At 33.0% G+C, this 17,812-nt stretch overlaps 1 long non-coding RNA gene, 10 other non-coding genes and 3 pseudogenes across 34 annotated transcripts in view; all 14 read left to right on the top strand.

Moving 5' to 3' along the window:
- The window catches only part of LOC128594012 (uncharacterized), a 52,961-nt gene extending 35,624 nt beyond the window's left edge, over positions 1 to 17,337 (top strand). For 18 of the 24 annotated variants that reach the window (XR_008382453.1, XR_008382452.1, XR_008382446.1 and 15 more), the window contains 8 exons: positions 3,490 to 3,578; positions 6,370 to 6,454; positions 7,218 to 8,197; positions 8,979 to 9,056; positions 10,481 to 10,559; positions 10,997 to 11,073; positions 12,102 to 12,186; positions 13,859 to 14,860. This is a non-coding gene — a long non-coding RNA (uncharacterized LOC128594012). Of the gene's footprint in view, positions 1 to 3,489; positions 3,579 to 6,369; positions 6,455 to 7,217; positions 8,198 to 8,978; positions 9,057 to 10,480; positions 10,560 to 10,996; positions 11,074 to 12,101; positions 12,187 to 13,152; positions 13,515 to 13,858; positions 14,861 to 15,422; positions 15,510 to 16,329; positions 16,417 to 17,274 lie in introns of those variants that run through there. The other 6 variants (XR_008382456.1, XR_008382449.1, XR_008382455.1 and 3 more) reach the window with 6 other exon arrangements.
- Positions 3,904 to 3,972, top strand: LOC128595169 (uncharacterized; annotated as a pseudogene).
- Positions 4,868 to 4,935, top strand: LOC128595176 (uncharacterized; annotated as a pseudogene).
- Positions 5,851 to 5,922, top strand: LOC128595161 (small nucleolar RNA SNORD113/SNORD114 family). Its single transcript, XR_008382823.1, has one exon. It is a non-coding gene; the product is annotated as a small nucleolar RNA SNORD113/SNORD114 family (small nucleolar RNA).
- On the top strand, positions 6,729 to 6,794 carry LOC128595184 (uncharacterized; annotated as a pseudogene).
- LOC128595155 (small nucleolar RNA SNORD113/SNORD114 family) lies at positions 7,622 to 7,696 on the top strand. The gene has a single exon (XR_008382819.1). It is a non-coding gene; the product is annotated as a small nucleolar RNA SNORD113/SNORD114 family (small nucleolar RNA).
- Positions 8,451 to 8,523, top strand: LOC128595166 (small nucleolar RNA SNORD113/SNORD114 family). The gene has a single exon (XR_008382827.1). It is a non-coding gene; the product is annotated as a small nucleolar RNA SNORD113/SNORD114 family (small nucleolar RNA).
- Positions 10,840 to 10,914, top strand: LOC128595162 (small nucleolar RNA SNORD113/SNORD114 family). Its single transcript, XR_008382824.1, has one exon. It is a non-coding gene; the product is annotated as a small nucleolar RNA SNORD113/SNORD114 family (small nucleolar RNA).
- LOC128595183 (small nucleolar RNA SNORD113/SNORD114 family) lies at positions 11,403 to 11,480 on the top strand. Its single transcript, XR_008382839.1, has one exon. It is a non-coding gene; the product is annotated as a small nucleolar RNA SNORD113/SNORD114 family (small nucleolar RNA).
- On the top strand, positions 12,894 to 12,968 carry LOC128595170 (small nucleolar RNA SNORD113/SNORD114 family). The gene has a single exon (XR_008382830.1). It is a non-coding gene; the product is annotated as a small nucleolar RNA SNORD113/SNORD114 family (small nucleolar RNA).
- Positions 14,531 to 14,605, top strand: LOC128595152 (small nucleolar RNA SNORD113/SNORD114 family). Its single transcript, XR_008382816.1, has one exon. It is a non-coding gene; the product is annotated as a small nucleolar RNA SNORD113/SNORD114 family (small nucleolar RNA).
- On the top strand, positions 16,096 to 16,167 carry LOC128595159 (small nucleolar RNA SNORD113/SNORD114 family). Its single transcript, XR_008382821.1, has one exon. It is a non-coding gene; the product is annotated as a small nucleolar RNA SNORD113/SNORD114 family (small nucleolar RNA).
- On the top strand, positions 16,746 to 16,817 carry LOC128595175 (small nucleolar RNA SNORD113/SNORD114 family). Its single transcript, XR_008382833.1, has one exon. It is a non-coding gene; the product is annotated as a small nucleolar RNA SNORD113/SNORD114 family (small nucleolar RNA).
- A 357-nt stretch (positions 17,338 to 17,694) lies between the features above and the next one.
- On the top strand, positions 17,695 to 17,766 carry LOC128595172 (small nucleolar RNA SNORD113/SNORD114 family). The gene has a single exon (XR_008382832.1). It is a non-coding gene; the product is annotated as a small nucleolar RNA SNORD113/SNORD114 family (small nucleolar RNA).
- The last annotated feature ends 46 nt before the right edge of the window (positions 17,767 to 17,812 follow it).

Genomic DNA, 17,812 nt, shown 5'->3' with positions numbered 1-17,812 from the left:
ACTTTATAGTTGTTTAATACTCTGTTTTAGCGTTTCTCATAGTTTACATAAACTTTCCTGTATTGCTAGTCTAATGTGTTAGCTTCCTGAGGAAGGAACATGTGAAATAAAGAATTGCCAGTATCATAGAGTTGAGTAGTACATTCTTCTAGTTCATTTTTACATGTTAATAGAATGTATAATTTAAATAAAAAAAGATCAAGCATGGGCCAACAATATGAATAAAGTCAAATCTGGAATAAGGTGTGTAATTATATTTTCACACCATTTTTATAGTTCATTACAAAGAGAATCTATTATCTCTCTTGGAAATAAGCCCATTGACAGAGATATTAGGAGTATTAAAAAACTTGTCGTTGGTGGGTTGTTCATGCATATTAATCTTATTATCAGTGAGTTAATAAATATAATGGGATGGTTATAGATAAATTTGTTAAATAAGATTAGATTTCAGTAATTTTCAAGGAATCCAATTAGGTAGTTTTTGTGGGTCTTAGGGACTTATTGTGTTATTTTTCGGTAGATTTCAGTAATTTTCAAGGATCCAGAAATGGAATTTTGGTGGATCATGGTTACTGGGTTTTTCTGAGGGCATAAATGAAAGAATTAGTAAAATACACACACATAAATAAAGATGAAGAGAGCGAAGCTAATATTAAGAACAAAAGCTATCAGATAGAATAATTTATTTATTTAAATTATTATTATTATTTTGAGACAGAGTCTCACTCATTCTCCATTGGTGGAGTGCTGTGGTTTAAGTGATCCTCTGGCCTTAGATTCCTGAATGCCCATTCAATTTTTCTTTTTCTTTTCTTTTTTTTTTTTTTTGTAGAGACAGGGTTCTGCTTTTACTCAGGCAGGTCTCTGGAGCTCAAGTAATCCTGCCTGTCTTGGCCTCCCAGGGGGCTAGGATTACAGACAAGAACCACTGTGTCTGGCCAAACAAATTTTTGATCATATAATCTGAAACACTGAAATATATTAAGAAACCAATAGGTCAAGGGTGTTACCTCTTTAGTTTAGGGTGATATAGAGCAGTGGTTCTCAAACATAAGACTTGGAATTACAAGGAAGGCTGTTTGTAATACGGATTGCAGCTGTGCTCTCAGCATTTCTGATTCAGTTTGCTTGGGGTGGGGTCTGAGAGTCTGAATTTCCAATCAATTAATTTCTAATAGTTCCTAATCACTGATATAGTCGTATATATGTAATAATTAATGCCCTTGTTCTTGGTCAGTGTTGAATTTTTGGTTTTTAAAGAAAAATAATGTAATAAATACATTAATTACTGAATACTTAAATAAATGTCTTAACTAAATAAAAAGGGAACAGCATAGTTTAATGGAGAAAATGTCTCATTCTTTTATCATAATTGTTATATTACACAAAATGGTTACACTTTAGGTGATTTAAGCATTCTGAAAAGACCAAGTACTCTTGATTACCTCTGTTTAGGTTCCTAGAGACCAATGAAAATAGTCATTCTTTTTGTTCTTCTAGTGGGTTTTCATGAGTTTTCACTGTATGTATTTGAAATGAATAACTACACATCTGAATGCAACCAAACAAGGACAAGTCTTTAGTAATGATGAGGAACCACAGATTATGATTAATTAGATCGAGTGTTACTCATTATAATTTTTAAAAAATATCGAGTCTTTGTCACTGATCGTTATAGCTCTTTAAAATTCCATTGTAGGGTTTTCTCTAATAATTCCTTAAGTGGTAAAGATGTAAATTGCTTTTATTGTGATGAAGGGGCACATAGGCACTGTTAAGTATTTACCAGCATTTTAGTTACAGTGGTGGATTCATGTTATATATAGAAGGAATATGCAAATTATGTGAATTGTATGAATAAAGGCCAAGGAAGGACCAGCGATGTGAATGAAATGCATTCTGAATTGCTTTTTATGATCAAAAGACCTGTGACTTACTGAGATCCATTACAAACAGGGATGTGTTTACACTTGTGGGAATGAGCCTACAGATAAATTTTCAAGGATCATCTTCTCAGTCTTATGTGTGTCATGAATTCTGATTTTATTATTAGTCAATAAATGAAAGAATGAACAAATACATTAATGTATAAAAGTGAAAAAGTTGAAGCATATCCAATCATGAAATTATGTGATGAGGCAAGAATTACTGTTAATATAATGTAAAGCTACTGGGGTTTATTAAGGAATATGTGGATCAAAGGGATTACATTTTTTGGTAAGGATAAGTGGGAAAAAGGTGTAGTGATAGGTAATAGGTTCTTGCTTTGAGTCAGTGGTGAGTTCAAGTGGTTGTTTACTTAAGACGGAAAAAATTTATACCACAAAATGATAAATGTTTAAATGACTGAGAAAATAAAATGGTAATGGTGTTTGTTAGTGGAAATGATGTCTCAATATTTTATTATTTGCATTGCTTGTACTACTTAGAATGAATGAATCTGGCTGATTTAAGAATTCTGTTGTGGCCATGAACTTTGTGAGCTATGAGCATCGTAAGCAGTGTAAATAACAGTCTAAGCACTTGTCTTGATGTGAATGACTTATTTAAGAATATTCATTGTATTATTTAAAAAAAGGTATGGATTATATTGAAAGGAGTCATGGATATCTCACTATGGGATTGATAGGAAATATATGTTTATTAGCGAATATATACTACACTGAAACTAATTAATGAAAGATATAGGTGCTGAAGGGAATTAGTCTATTTACAGTTATCATGGATACTTAAGCATTTTGTCCTATGGCTTTTGTGATTTATGTAAATTTATTGTATTATTTTTATTCAATTGGACAACAAAAGTTAATAAATGTGAAATGAATGTAGAAAAAGATGGCAAATATTAACCTAATAATGACAATTAGCTGCATATTAAATCATGGATAGATAAAGAATGCATTTCTGAAACTTTGAGGTACTACATAGAAAGAGATCTAGTGTATTGTCTTTGTTTAAAGTAATCCTATAGAACGTTTAGATATACACAAAGATCATGTTCTGAAACTTGTGGTTCATGCATTTTGATTGTATTACAAAAAAATCCATGATAAAATTTCTATAATTGCATAAAAAAGATGAAGAGAGTATAGCATTGCCTAATTATAAAAATCTGGAAGTGCTGGGCGGCACCTGTGGCTTAAGGAGTAGGGTGCCGGTCCCATATGCCAGAGGTGGCGGGTTCAAACCCAGGCTCGGCCAAAAAAAAAAAAAAAACCAAAAAAAAAAAAAAAAACTGGAAGTGCAAATGTTCATAAGTAAACAAATGGATTAAGAATGTTACCCTTTGGAAAACAATCAGATAGACAGTGATAAATAGAATCACTGGTGAGTATTATGTTGTCCTTTATTTTAAAGGATAGGAGACAAGTAATAGCACCAATTGTTAAATATTTAAATGATTTAGTAAATGGAAAGTGGAAAGCAATGGTCAATGAAGAGAATGTGTCAGTCTTTTCTACCCTGTTCTGCTCTGTACTCCTTAAGGTGGAGGCTTCCTGCTATTCAGAGATCTGTCATGGTCACCTACTCCAGTCTATGGTTTTCCTCTATGCAATAGGAGCATGGAGACCACTGTGAGTAATGATCAACGTTCTTATTTTAGTTTGGGTGGTTTGCTTAAGGGTGTTCACTATATTATTGAAAATAATGAATTATAATTAAAGCCAAGTGAAAAATACAGAATTTATATAAAGCACTCTATGAATTAATAGTTGTATGAAAAACTGAAGATAATAAAAGGAGATACATTGATGTGAGATTATTCTATATACAAAATGGAAATTTTAAGGCTGTGGTTAGCGTTTTTTTTTTTTTTTGAATAATAGGGTTTGAAATTTAGTAGTGAATTAACAGATTAATCAACAATGTAGAAATGAATGAAGAAAAGAATACCAACTTTGGATCGATGATGACTACTGGTGGCGTATGAGTCACATACAATGAATACGTCTGAAGTCTGAGGTCCCTCACAGAAGACAGCTGGCCTATTGTTTCTGTTTTAAGTGATGTTATGGACAGATTTCAGAAGTGTAGAATGTATTTATTTTTCTTTGTGGTTATATATTTTTATTCTTTTTTTGTAATTGGACCAATGCAAAAATCAATAAACAAATATATAAATGAATAAAGATATAATGGGTGGAGCATAGTCCAATTATAAAAATATGTAGTGAGGTACAAAATACAATTAATATACATTGAACACAGTGAAGTCCAAAGAGAAATAAATGGCATATACCTGTTACTTCTTTGGATAATAGTGATATAGATGGTTTAAATTATAGATAATTTTTAATTTCTGGATCAGTGTTTAAAATGGTTCATATTCTCAAAAGAAAGTGAAATAAATACCAATAATGATAGGCTACATGACTAATGATTAGTGAAAAGCAAGCATCAATACTAAGAACAGCTCAAGTTTGTTATCATTTTCACTGCTCTATACTCCTCAGAATGGACGTATTTGTGCTGTTTTAAGGATTCCCTCCATGGTTAGGTCCCCTACACTGCTTCGAAAGGAGCATGCAGACTAATGTGAATAGTAGTCAAAGACCTTTTCTTCATTTGGGTGGTTTGTTGAAGAGTATTTCATGTATTATAAATATCTTTAATACAATTTTGTTGTCATTTTCACTGTTCTATACTCCTCAGGTAGCCACCATTATCCCAATGGTAGATTTGGAAATTATATGAATTATCATATGATATGAAAACTGAGGATAATAATAAAATAGTTGTCTTGATGTTAGAATGATAGTGAATATCAAGGTTATTTTGTTTTTTTTTTAAATCATAGCTTATTAGTGAGTTAATCAGTTAATAGATAAGGTGGAAATGAATGGTAGAAAAAGATGATCAATCCTGGATTGATAATGACTGGTGGTGGCTTGTGAGTCATGATGAATATGTATCTAGAACTCTGAGGTCCGTCACAAAACAAATCAAGCTGGTTCTCTGTGTTTGAAATGATCCTATATATAGGTGATATGTAAGTGTCAGAAATACAATATTTATTTGTTTTTGGACTTTGAGATTACGTATTTTCCCTTTGTTTTCATAGTTGGGCAGTGTGAGAATTATTAAACAAATATGTAAACCAATAAACATGAGTAAATTTAAGCATTATAAAAATGTGGCAAGGGAAGAAACACTATTAATGTATGTTGAAAACATGAAGTTCGAAGAGAAATAAGAGATACATGTCCATCACCTCTTTGGTTAATGATGATTAAGAAAGTGTAATTATAGATAATCTTCATGTTTTGGGTCAGTGGCAAGTTTGAAATTATTCATTTTCTTAAGGGAAAATGAAATAAAAATACTTTAAATAATGATAGCCTGAATGATGAGTTAAATGAAAGGTGAAAAGCAAGGATTAGTGGTAATAGTGTCTCAAATTTGTTATCGTCTTCTCTGTTGTTTGCTCCTCAGAATGGTTGTACTTGTTCTGATTTGAGGATTCTTCATTGGTCACGTGCTGTTTATACCATGCCTAAGAAGGAAGATGCAGACCAATGTAACAGTCAAAGTCCTTATTTTGGTTTGGGTGGTTTGTTTAGGAATACACAGTGTATTATTAAGAAGTGTGAAGTATAGTCAAAGAAGGGTAATGTTATCCCAATCATAGATTTGGGAGTGATGTGAAGATTATATTTATAATGCTTCTTAATAAACTGAGGATAATTAGTGAAACATATATTAATGTAGTAATTTTAGATATAGACTAGCTATATCAAGTTTATTCTTGGGGATTTTGTGATTCATAGGGCTTAAAATTATTAATAATAAATAAATGATTTAATCAATAAAAATGTAGAAAGGAATGAAAAAAGGGATGATTAATATCGGATCAATGATGACTACCGGTGGTGTATGAGTTTTATATGATGAATACGTATCTGGAACTCTGAGGTCCGGCACAAATGGAATATGGCCCATTCCCTCTGTTTCAAATGATATTATGTGTTTGGTTTTGTTTTTTGCATCCATTCACTTCATTCCATTATTATAATTGGATCTATGAAATAATTTATCTACATATATGTACATTTTATTAATGGGGCAAAGTGGTGAGATAAGATGTATTACTACATATTGATCATGTTTAAGCCCCAAGAGAAGTAAATATTACATCATTGTAAATTCCTTGACTAAGGATGATACAGTGTGATTAAAAGAAAATAGTGAACATCTGGGTCAAGGAAAATTCTAAGTTGTTTGTTTTCTTAATGAAAATAAAATGTGACTTCCAAATAATGACTTTTCAAAGGATTGACTAAAGAAAAAAATAATAAGCAAAGATCAAGAAAGAATGTCTTTTTTTCTTTTTTTTTTTAATGATCTGCTGTGTTCTGTAATCCTCAGAATGGATGCATTCAAGGTGATTTACTCACTCTTCTATGGTCACAAACTATGGTTGCATCTACATGTTAGGAGCATAATGAGTGGTGTAAGTAGTAGTCATAGTTCTTGTTTTAACTTTTTCTAGAAATTATTTTCTGTATTAAAAAGTATTAAATTTAATCAAAGAAGATGAAACATGTCCATTGATTAATATGAAACATTAGATTGATTAACTCATGTATGAAATACAGAGCTCAGTTAATGAAAGAAATTTGAGTCATTGTAGAAATTATTATATAGATGGATGTTAAGGATATTCAAAAATCTTATTGTTAGTAAATTAATAAATGCAGATGGTAATAGAGAAAGTGGGCCTATCCTGAACTAATGATGACAACCAGTGGAATATGAGTTATGTACTGTATGTCTGGAACTTTGAGGTCTAACAAAAATGCGATCTAGCTCATTCCTCCTTTTCAAAGGGATCCTATGGACAGATGTCAATCTTTGTGTTCATGAATTTAAAAAATATTGTTATAAATTAGGGACAGGATAAAAAATGTATAAATAAATAGAGATCAATAGGGTAAATCATTTTTTAATACTTTCAAATGTGTTTTAAGGAACATTAATATAAATTAGAATGGATAATATATGAGTGAATGTGCTTATGTCTTAGACTCAGGGTGACATAGGCTCTGATAGTTAATAGTTATTGCTCTCAATCAGTTTTAACTTTGAAGTGGTCTATTTTCTTAAGAGAAAGTTATCATAATTTAATAAAAGCCAACAGGATAATGCCAATGAATGGTGGAATATGTGGATCATATTCAGTGTTTTTAATCTTTTCTATGTTTTGTACTTTTCAGAATGGATGCATCGATCTAATTTAAGAATTTTGCTTTCATCAAGACTTGTTTATCATTGTTACTGAACGGACTAATGTAATAGTCAAAGTTGTAGTGTGGTTTGTTTAAGGGTATTTACTGTATTATTAACAAAATATAAAATATAGTCAAATAGGGCCAAATGCAGTTCAGTAACAAGTGTGGGAGTATTACATAAAGCATCTCTTGGATTAATAAATATGTGAAAAATGGATACTAATTATTTAAAGATATATATGAGTAATGTGAAAATGATTTTATATATATATATACCTATAAGCAGTTACTAATGCTATAATTGAATTGTGTGAATTATAGGCTTTTTATGAGTATTAGTGGATTAAAAAAATAAAGTAGCATTGCATGAAGAGAAAGTGGGCCTTTCCTGGACCAATGATGAGAATTGCAGGCATATGAGTCTTGGATGATGAATAATATGTGTCTGGAACTCTGAGGTTCAACACAAAAGAAATCTGGTCTTTCTTTTCATGCAGTTTTATTTTATTCTTTTAATTGCATCAATAAAAGAATCAATAGACAAACATACAAATAAAAATGACTCTTTGAAGCATTGTCTAATTGTAAAAATAGGTGGTGAGGCAAGAAATAATATTGATAAATATGGAAAACTCTGAAGTCCACAGGGAAATAGTGTATATAAATAATTGTTATCTCTTTGGCTAAGTATGCTGTTGACATACTTAGGTAAATATGAATATTCATATTATAGTTCAATAGCAAGATTAATATTGTTAGTTTACATAGGAGAAAATAAACATTAACCAAGTTACTAATTATATATAACTAAATAAATAAAAGGAGATATTCAAGAAACAATAGTAATGATATTACAACCTTTTAAAGTCTTTGCTTTGCTCTGTAATCTTCAGAATGGATGCACTGGAGTTGATTCAAGCATTCCTCTATGGTCACAAACTCTAGGACTATGACAAGCCATGTGGGTAGGTGTCAATGTTCTTGTATTAATTAACATTGAGTATTTTTTAAAACAGATAGATACTGTTTTATTAAGTATTAGTGAATGTAATTTAAAAAGGGATACCTGTCAATGTTAAATATCAGGTTGATATGAAGCATTACTTCAAATAATGCATATATAATACTTAACTCATTTAATGAAAGAAATTTGGTCTCTATAGATAGAAATTAGGAATAAATGCAGATGGTTAAGATAGAAAGTAGACCTACCTATCTTGGACCAATGATGATGATAGGTGGAGTATGAGTCATACACTGTGAATACTGTGTCTGGAAGTCTGAGGTCCAAGAAAAACAAGGTCTTAGTCCATTACCCCTTTTAAGGGGTCCCATGGTCAGATGTCAGAATATACAAGGGTCTTGTTATTGATCATTGTGCTCATAAATTTAAAAACTATACTATGAAAGAATGAAGGGCAAGGAAAATAAATGAATATATAAATGAATAAAGATAGATACTGTTTTTTAATAAAATATGTTTTAAGGAAGATGGATTTTAATATAAATTGGAATATATAATCTGGATAGAAATGTATCATGTCTTGAACTAGAATAATATAGACTGTGATAGATAATAGTTATTACTCTCAGTTTCAAAGTTGAAGTCTATTTTATTTAGTAGACTATAAATATTACCATAAGTTAATAAAAGCCAAAATGACAATGCAGATTAATCATATGATATATGGGTCAGTGAGAGGATGTCTCAATGTTTTTATTATCTTTCTGCTTTGTACTCTTTAGAATGGATGCACCAAGTGGATTTAAGCATTCTGCTATGATGGAGACTTGTATTGCTGTTGTGTTTGGAAAGAGAACAAAGTTAGTAATAGCCACATTTCTTGTCTTCTTTTGGGTAATTTATTTAAGGTATTCACAATATGGTTAAAAAATTCAAATTAGTCAAAAGTTAACCATGGCCCAATGATAAATATGATGTAGAACATTATGTATATTAATTGTTAATGTGACACATAGGGGTTGATTAATGAATACAGGAATAGTCTAATGTGGAGTCAAATGAGGAGGAATACTCTAATGTGGACAGATATTGGAGATGTTAGGCATTGTGTCGCAGGTTTTTTTCTTTTGTTTGTTTTTTTGTAGAGACAGAGTCTCACTTTATCACCCTCGGTAGTACTGCGGCATCACACAGCTCACAGCAACCTCCAATTCCTGAGCTTAGGCGATTCTCTTGCCTCAGCCTCCTGAGTAGCTGGGACTGCAGGCACCCACCACAATGCCAGGCTTTTTTTTTGTTGCAGTTTGGCCAGGGTTGGGTTTGAACCTGCCACCCTCAGTATATGGGGCCGGTGCCCTACTCACTGAGCTACAGGCACCGCCCATGTTATTTTATTCTTATACATGAATTAATGATTTATTCATAACAAATGTAGAGAGAGACGAATATTAAGAGGGCAAAACATGGATTCATGATGGCTGTTGCCATATGAGCCATATACACTGAGCGAAGCAATTCTGGACTTTGATGCCCAACATGAAAGACATGTAGTCCATTTTCTTGGTATAAGCTATCCCCTAGACACAGGTTATGAATATATAAGATTCTTTTTTTTTTGAGACAGAGTCTCACTCTGTCACTCTGGGTGGAGTGCCATGCATGGCATCATAGCTCCCAACAACCTCAAACTAGTGGGCCCATGCAATCCTCTTGCCTCAGCCTCTTGTGGGTATTACATACAGGTGCTGGCCACAATGCCTGGCTATTTTGTCTATTTTTGGTAGAGATGGGGTCTTGCTCTTTCTCAGGGTGATCTCAATCTCCTGAGCACAAGCAATCCATCTGCTTTGGGCTCCCAGAGTGCTAGGATTACAGGTATGAACCACCATGGCCGGCCCAAGATTCTTCATCTTGAACTTTGCAATCACACATTTTCACTCTATTGTAACTGGATCAATGGAGGAATCAATAAAGAAGTAAATAAATTAATTAAATAGTATTCATTAAAAATATGTAGTTATCCAAGAAAGTTTTATTATGAAATCACCGAAGCCCAATTTGAATTAAATTTCAGCCAAGGTACTTCCTTGGCTAAGGATGATATAGACAGTGTAAATTTTAGATAGTGTTCCTGTTCTGGGGTATGTGCCAATTTTGATAAATACTTGAAATTAATGATTGCTTAAATGACTGACTAAAAGGTGAAAAGTAAGGATACATGGAGACATTGTCTCAGATTTGTTGTTGTTTATTTATCTTCCCTGTCCTGTTTTCCTCACAATAGACCCGCCTGAGCTGATTAGACAATCTGCCCTGATTGTGAACACTATGGTTGCATCTGTAATAAGAAGCTGGAGATCAATGTGAGTAATAGTTGTTTGGGTGCTTTGTTTAAGGGTATTCACTATATTACTAAAAACTGAAATATCATCACATAAGGCCAAATGTTACCATTGTACTTTGGGATTAATATGAATGGTTCCACTCATTAATTAAGATGCATAGATGAAAAACAGGATGACTAATAAAAGTTTTATACTAACTTAAGCATAATTTTGCATGCACAGGCTTTAAAAAATATTATCAGTGAATTAATGAATTAATAAACAATGTAGAAATGAATGAAGAGAAAGGGGCCTTTCCTGGACCAATGATGATAACTGCCGGCGTATGAGTTGGGGATGATGAATAATAAGTGTCCGGAACTCTGAGGTCCAACACAAAAAAGTCTTGAGTAAGAAAAGATCAATAGAGGAGTGTCTAATTTTCAAAATTATTTTCTGTGCTTTGTACTCCTTAGCATGAATGATTTCAAGGTGACTTAATAATTCTTCCATGGCCACCAGCCCTGTGGTCGCAGCTCTGTGTGGGACCAATGTGAATAATAGTCCAACATTCTTGTTTTGGTTTAGGTGGCTTGTTTTGGTGCATTTTTAAAAATTGTGAAATATAATCACATAAGGTCCACTGTTACCAATGACAAAGAGGGATTTATACCAAGTATTACATTGACCAATTTATGTGTAAAAACAAAATAATTAATGAAGAAGATACTTTGATGAAAGATGATTCTATGTGCAGATTAGGAATGTCAAACCTATTTTTGTTGGGCTCTGTGAATCCTAGGGTTTTAAATTATTATTAGTGAATTAGTGATTAAAACAATAGACAATGTAGAAATGAATGGAGAAAAGGAGGACCAATCCTGGATCAGTGATGACTACTGGTTGTGTGATGTTATGAGTGAAATACAATAAATACATATTTGGAATTCTGATGTCCATCATAAAAGGAATACAGTCCTTCTATTTATTCATTTTTATTCTATTATTATTATTGGATCAATGAAAGAATCAATAAAGAAATATAAATAAATCAAAAAAATATGTGAAGCCTTGTCTGATTATAAAAGTTTGTGTCAAGGCAAGAAAGTCTATTATGTATGTTGAAAACACTGAAATCCAAAAAAGTTCTTTTTGGCTAAGGATGATAGTCAGTATAAATTATAGACATTGTTTTAATTTTGGGTCTGTGGCAAATTCAAAGTAGTTTATTTTAAGAGAGGAGAAAATAAATATACTCCAAATAATGATTGCCTTAAATCAGGCGTCCTCAAACTTTTTAAACAGAGGGCCAATTCACTGTCCCTCAGACCGTTGGAGGGCTGGACTATAGTTTAAAAAAAAAAAACTATGAACAAATTCCTATGCACACTGCACATATCTTATTTTGAAGTAAAAAACAAAATGGGAACAATACAATTCACACTGCTTCATGTGGCCTGCGGTCTGCAGTTTGAGGACGCCTGCCTTAAATGAATGACTAAGTGAAAGATGATAATAAGCAAGGCTAGATGAAAGAATGTCTCAGTTCTTTAATCATCTATTCTGCTCTGTACTCCTCAGAATGGATAGTTCCGAGGTGGTTCGAGCACTCTTCATGCTTTCCAGCCCATTAGCTGCATCTCTGGGTTAGAATGTGAAGATCAATGTGAGTTAGTGGTTCTGGTATTTAACTTTTTTTTGTAAAAGGTATTTAGTAAATCAGTAAAAAGTATTAAATATAATCAAAGAATCTCAAGGAAGCTAATTTTTTTTTTTTTGAGACAGAGTCTCACTAGGTTTCCCTTGGTAGAGTGCTGTAGCATCACAGCTCACAGCAACCTCAAACTCTTGGGCTAAAGCTATTTTCTTGCCTCAGTTTCCCAAGTAGCTGGGCCACAAGGCCTGGATAATTTTTTTTTTTTTTTTTTTGTGCTTTTTGGCTGGGGCTGGGTTTGAACCCACCACCTCCAGCATATGGGGCTGGTACCCTACTCCTTTGAGCCACAGGCGCTGCCCTATTTTTTTTTGTTTAGTTGTAGTTGTCATTGTTGTGTAGCAGGCCCACGCTGCACTTGAACCCACCAGCCTCAGTGAATGTGGCCAGCACCCTACTTACTCACTGAACTATGGGCGCTGAACCTCCAAGAAGCTAATTTTAATATCAAATTGATGGAAGCATTATAGTGCTTAGTCCATGTGTGGACTATCAAGGAAAGTAATGAGGAGATTTAATGAGTCTCTTTGGAAATGAATCTACAGATAGATGTTAGGGATCTTCATGGAAATTATTCTAGTATTTTGTGATATATGTGTATTTCATTATTATGAATAAATTTATAAACAAATTTATATTAGTATGAAGTGGAGAAGGTCCTGACCACCGGTGACACCTGGTAGCATATGAGTCATGCACAGTGAATACCATGTGTCTGGAACTCTGAGGTTCACCAAAAACAGGATTTATTCCATTTCTCCTCTTTGAAGGGATCTTTTGGACAGATGTTAAGCTACACAAAGGGTCTTGTTCTTGATTTTTGTGTTCATGAATTTAGGAAAGTATTATTTTAAAAGAATCTAAGGTAGGATGAATGAACAAATGTATGATTTTTTTTTTTTTTTTTTTTTTTGACAGAGTCTTAAGCTGTCACTCTGGGTAGAGTGCTATGGTGTCACAGCTCACAGCAACCTCAAACCCTTGGGCTTAAGCAATTCTCTTGCCTCAGCCTCTCAAGTAGCTGGGACTACAGGCGCTTGCCACAATGCCCAGGCAATTTTTGGTTGTACTTGTCATTGTTGTTTGGCAGGCCCGGGCTTGATTCTAACCCGCCAGCTCCGGTGTATGTGGCTGACACCCTAGCTGAGCTACAGGTGCTGACCCAAATGTATGAATTAATAGCCAAGAAGAGTCTGATGCATTTTTAATTACTAAAAATTTTTGTAAGGAAAATGGACATTTATTAATATAGATTGTAAATGGATACTAGATAGGTGAAATGTATTCTGCCTTGGGTGGCGCCTGTGGCTCAAGGAGTAGGGCGCCGGTCCCATATGCCGGAGGTGGTGGGTTCAAACCCAGCCCCGGCCAAAAATCACAAAAAAAAAAAAAAAAAGAAATGTATTCTGCCTTGAACTAAGTATGACATAGGCTAAGATAGGTAATAGTCAATTATTGCTCTCTGTTCCATATTTAAAATTTACTTTATTAAGAGAAAAATATATAAATATTACCTTTAATTAATGGAAGCATTAAAAACCATGTTAATGAATGGTAGAAAATATGGATCAATGAAAAGAAGATCTTGCTGTTTTTGTCATCTACTCTGCTTTATACTCTTCAGAATGAATGCACCAAGCTCAGTTAAACGTTTTGCTGTGATCAAGATCGATATGCTGCCTCTGTGTTAGGAAAGAGATCAAGATAAGTTATAGTCAAACTTCTTGTCGTGGTGCGGGTCATTTGTCTGAGGCCATTTGTGTATTATTATAAAAAGTATTAAATTACTCAGGAATATGGGAGAAACAAGCTTAAGAGATGTGTTGTGCAATATGGTGACTATATAATCATAGTATATTGTATTCTTAGAAAATGCTGAGTGAATGTTTAAGTGTTCTTACCATAGAATAGCTATATGATGTAATTCTTAACGTTAACCAACTAGATTTAGTTTTTCTACCATATGTATACTTCAAAATATCATGCTGTACCTGAAAAATACATATAATTTAATCTGTCATTTTAAATAAAAATGTAAACATATTAAATTAAAAACTTAACCATGGATTATTGACAAGTATGATATGAGACATTGCATTATTCATTCTATTATATATGACATTTAGGTCAATTAATGAAAGAAATACAATCTATACCGAAAACAATTCTATAGACAGATCTTATAGATATTTTAGGACTTTGTTGAGTTTTTTGAACTATTTGTTTTTATTAATATCAATAAAGTAATCATTTAATTGAAAATGTAGGAACAAATGAAGAAAGTGAGACCCAGTCATGGACCAATGATGACAAGTGGTGGCATTTGAGTCATGGATGATGAATAATATGTGTCTGAAACTCTGAGGTCCAACACAAAACCTAATTAGTCTCTTCCTTTTTTTGAATTGACTCTATGGATGAATGTCAGGAATGTATAAAGACAATTATCTTGCATTGATTCAGTTTATTTAGATTTATTATTATCAGTAGATCAGTGATAGATTCACTAAACTAATATAAATTAATAAATAAAGAAGAGGGCCAACCTTTGACTACCTATAAACATGTGTGTGGGTGAGAAATATTAATAAAAATTGAAACCACCAATGGCCATTTAGAAATAAATATTTATGGGCGGCGCCTGTGGCTCAGTCGGTAAGGCGCCGGCCCCATATACCAAGGGTGGCGGGTTCAAACCCGGCCCCGGCTGAACTGCAACCAAAAAATAGCTGGGCGTTGTGGCGGGTGCCTGTAGTCCCAGTTACTCGGGAGGCTGAGGCAAGAGAATTGCTTACGCCCAGGATTTGGAGGTTGCTGTGAGCTGTGCGATGCCATGGCACTCTACCAAGGGCCATAAAGTGAGACTCTGTCTCTACAAAAAAAAAAAAAAAAGAAAAAAAAAAAAGAAATAAATATTTATTTACCGATTTGAACAATTTATCTTACCACTTTGGGTAAGAATCATATAGTAAGACTCTTACTGAAAAGTAAGAGTCAACTTTATTATTGTAGGTTAGTCTCAAGGTAGATGTGTTTCTTTTGTTAAGATAAAAAATATTTGCATACACCTACTCACAGTGAACAAGCAATACATACCTAATTGGTTGAGTAAATGAAATGTAACAAGCAAGAATAATAGAAATAACGTTTTAATTTTTTTTATCATCTGTTTTGCTTTGTACTCTTAGAGTGGACATACTTCAGGTGATTTAAGCATTCTTCCATTGTCATGGACCCTATGGTTATCTCTATATGTTAAGAGCACTGAGATTAAAGTAAGTAATGATTTCATTTCTTTTCCTGGTTTCAGTATTCTTTTATCTTAATATCATTCACTGTATTATTAAAAAGTATGAAATAGGCGGCGCCTGTGGCTCAGTGAGCAGGGCGCTGGCCCCATATGCTGAGGGTGGCGGGTTCAAACCCAGCCCCGGCCAAACTGCAACAAAAAAATAGCTGGGCGTTGTGGTGGGTGCCTGTAGTCCCAGCTGCTGGGGAGGCTGAGGCAAGAGAATCACGTAAGCCCAAGAGTTAGAGGTTGCTGTGAGCCGTGTGACGCCACGGCACTCTACCCCAGGGCGGTACAGTGAGACTTTGTCTCTACAAAAAAAAATAAAAGTACGAAATATAATTAAATAATTCAATCATAGCCCAGTGGTACATGTGGAATATATAACATGTTGATTAATGCATATGTGAAAAATGGAGGATAATTAAGAAAATGAAACATTGATCTAAGAATAATTCTCTATACAGATCAAAGATTTAGAGGCTCTTTTTGAACTATTGCAAATGATAGCATTTTAAAATTAGCATTTTGTGATTTAATGAATTAATCAATAAACATGTAGGTGACAATCTTGGATCTGTGATGACGACTCGTGGCATATGAGTCACAGACGATGAATATATGTCTGAAACTCTGAGGTCCAATGTGAAATGTACATAGTCCATATCCTCCATCAACATGGTCTTATAAACAGATGTCAGGAATATAAAAGGATCTTGGTTTTACCCTTTGTTTATCCATTTTCATTCTATGCATAGAAAATCTCACTTTTTTTTTTATCATTTGTTGTGCTTTATATTTCTCAGAATGAATCCTCTCAAAATGATTTTTGAATTCTTCCTTCATCACAAGCTTTTTTTTCTCATCTCTATGATAGGAGCCCAGCAAACAAAGTGAGTAATACCTTAAGTTCTTATCTTGTTCTGGGTGGTTTGTTTAAGGATAGTCACTGTATTATTAAAAAGTGTGAAATAAAATCAAAGAAAGTGAACTATAGTCTAGTAACAAACATGAAGTTAATATGAAGTATTATATTGTTTAATATATATGGGAAATACTAAAGGTAATTAATGAAAGAGGTATATTAATGGAGAATGATTCTAAGTACGTATTATGGATATCAAATCTCTTGGGTTTTTGTGAATCACGGAGCTTTTAAAGTATAATTACTGAATTAATCAAAAAAAATTTAGAAATGAATGTAAGAAAAGTAGGCCTTTTCTTGACCAATGATGATCATTGCCAGTGTATGATTCTTTGATGAATAATATGTGTTTGGAAGTCTGAGGTCCAACCCAAAAGAAAATTGGGTTTTCTTTTCATGTACTTTCATTCCATTATTGTAATCGGATCAGTAAAAGAATCAATGGACAATATATAAGTAAATACAGATAAAATAGGTGAAGCTTTCTCTAAAAGTAGAAATATGTGGCAGGGCAAGAAATATTATTAATATAAATAATAATAAATGTGAAATAATAATAATATAAATAATAATAAATGTGAAATCCAATGAGGAATTAATGGCACATTACCTTTTTAGCTAATGATGATATAGATAGTATAAATTATAGACACTGTTCCTGTTCTGGGTCTATGGCAAGTTGAGGTTTAATTTCTTAAGAGAAAATGAAGCATTATAGTACAAATTTATGATTGCTTAAATGACCACTAAAATTATAGATGTAGCAGGGAACAATATTCATTGGTCTCAAATTTTTTTATTCCCAACCCTTCTTTCTACACCTCAGAATAGACTCATTCAAGTTGACTTAAGCATTCTCCCAGGGTCACATGCTGCATGGTTCCATCTGGAGACCATGGTGAGGAATATTTTTGTCTTGGCTTAAGTGGTTTGTATATGGGTATTCGCTGCTGTATTAAAAATTGTGTCATTTTAGAAGGCCATTTGCAGCTTAGAAACAAACATGGGGATCAATATGAAGTATTCTATTGACTAATTCAATAGAATAAATTAATTCCTAATTTATGAAAAATTAGGAATATTTAGTAAAGGAGAGAGAATGATCTGAGAATGATTCTATATACTTATTCAGGATATCAAGTCTCTTTTTCAGGTTTCTTGCATCATAACACTTTAAATTTATTCTTAGTGAATTACTGAATGAATTAACAATATAGAAATGAATGAAGAAAAAGTGGACTATTCCTGGACCGATGATGACTGGTGGCATATGAGTAAAAGGTGATAAATAATATGTGTCTTGAACTCTGAGGTCCAATACAAAAAGGAATCTTCAGTGAAACCTGGTTTCTAGTATCCTCAAT

The sequence above is a fragment of the Nycticebus coucang genome, chromosome 9 (assembly GCF_027406575.1).
Source record: "Nycticebus coucang isolate mNycCou1 chromosome 9, mNycCou1.pri, whole genome shotgun sequence".
Taxonomy (NCBI): Eukaryota; Metazoa; Chordata; class Mammalia; order Primates; family Lorisidae; genus Nycticebus; species Nycticebus coucang.
The sequence above is the reverse complement of the archived record's forward strand: the minus strand, read 5'-3'. Positions and strand labels throughout refer to the sequence as shown.